This window comes from Sabethes cyaneus, chromosome 3, assembly GCF_943734655.1.
Source record: "Sabethes cyaneus chromosome 3, idSabCyanKW18_F2, whole genome shotgun sequence".
In the NCBI taxonomy this organism is placed as follows: domain Eukaryota; kingdom Metazoa; phylum Arthropoda; class Insecta; order Diptera; family Culicidae; genus Sabethes; species Sabethes cyaneus.
Window position 1 is genome coordinate 14,260,237 of NC_071355.1, and position 1,904 is coordinate 14,262,140.

Consider the following 1,904-nt stretch of genomic DNA (forward strand, 5'->3'; position numbering starts at 1 on the left):
CGAACGAAATTAAAATCTGAGTTCTCACTTTTTTCCAGCGCCTGCTGATTTCTTACAAGGAGTCGTACAGTTCAATGTCATATCTCACCGGATAGAGGACATTCTAACGAAAACGGCGGTGTACAATAAGTATAATATTTTATCAAATTAGCGATACTAACGAGCATTTTATTCTGAAGTGTTCGAAGTTTGAGACTGTTCTAAGTTTGAATCAGAACGGTACATACTTACATAGAATTTTCTAAAAGAAAGGAAAGAGCCAACAATAACATAGCTCAACTACGGTCCTTTGCTTATCATTGGATGCTGCATGCTTTGAAAAACGAAAATGTCAAAATCAAATATCAAACGCTTAATTCCTGTCAAAGAGCACAAATTACTCACTTTGTTCAGCAGTAGATTATTTTTATTGGTGGTTTCGTCTCTGAGTTTTATCGAAAATGTTTTTGTGTAACTAAAGCAATTAATTTGTTCCGATTTTCGATAAAAATAAACAATTTTTACATGCACCTTTTTCAAATTTTGAGCATAAAACCCCCTAAAAATATCAGTCTCGTAACAAAAACATGCTAAACCTCGATAGTAAAACTATTCTACAATTTTTAAACATCTAGCATTGTTGCAACTGCAAATATCTCCCATTAGGTAATTTGAAGTACTTGTTTGTACGAATCCAAGTAGACAAATTCCAAACAATTCTATTGCAATTCTAAAGATTTACCAAACAATCCGAAATAACCCAATTTTTGTTGTAGCTTGAAGCAAAATGATAAATGATTTCGATATTTTCAATTCATTTTTTCCATTTTAGGTATAAATATTTACAATTCAAATTAAATGCATACAGTCGGCATATTGGGAAGCCGGACACTACAGGGTAGAATGCATGTGCCATTTTTAGAAAATGTAGCAAATTGAATTACAAAAGCAACTTGGTCACTGTTTATGATAATTGTTGGCTATTTTAGACTGACAACAACCAAAACCACTCTTCTCTGCTCCAATTACGAACGCTACTAGGACGCACCAATAAGGCACAACAGTTTCAATCAACTTACTCGAAAGTTAAGCGGCTTACTTTGTCGTACCACGAAGAGCAGCATAGCCGGTCCACCAGTCAAAAACAAAACCGACTTTACCGAGCGGCTTAAGCACCCGGCAGTCGTGGCCGAGCGGTTAAGGCGTCTGACTAGAAATCAGATTCCCTCTGGGAGCGTAGGTTCGAATCCTACCGGCTGCGAAAATAGGAAACTATCTTTTTTTTGTTGTAGCGTTGTTCGATTACAGCAAATCGAAAGCCAGGAGGCGGAAGCTGTTTCTTTTTGACTACCTTCCGAGATCGGATCAAAACTCGAAAACGGTTACGAAATCTAATCGTTAAAAACAAAATGTCTCACAAAACGTATCCACGAAACTAATAGGAAAGAAGGAAATGTGGCGCGAATGAACGAGCTCACACCGCGCCGGGGAAGTCTTGAAACTCTCGGAAAGCCGAAGCCATCACATCGCACACGGGTTGCTGCTGCCAGTAGCCGGCTAGAAAAAGATCTTCGCTTCTCCGATTCATGGCATCCTCTGTCTAGTACGACGACATGTTGAGTCACGTCATATCGCCGCGGCCTAGACAGAGCGTGTGCGAGGCGGTAAATGAGTGGTTATTCACTGCTTTTGGACCTCCCGGAGGGCAGATAGTCGCACGAGAGACCCTCGAGCTTTTTCGGCACCCACCCGTAGAAACCCAACGAGCCAAAGCGCAACCAACCGAAAATCGAAGAAGGGTGCAAAGAGGTGCCACGCGTACGAATGATAACGAAACCAGCCTCTTTTTCCGCCCACCCGAGACCAACCATTAGCTAGACTGGGACTGTCGGAACGTGCTTACCGGTGCCTAGCTGCCATCGCCG

General features: G+C 41.2%; 1 non-coding gene across 1 annotated transcript; it reads left to right on the forward strand.

The window, feature by feature from the left end:
- Nucleotides 1–1,158: 1,158 nt before the first annotated feature.
- Nucleotides 1,159–1,240, forward strand: Trnas-aga (transfer RNA serine (anticodon AGA)). The gene has a single exon. It is a non-coding gene; the product is annotated as a tRNA-Ser (tRNA).
- Nucleotides 1,241–1,904: the final 664 nt, after the last annotated feature.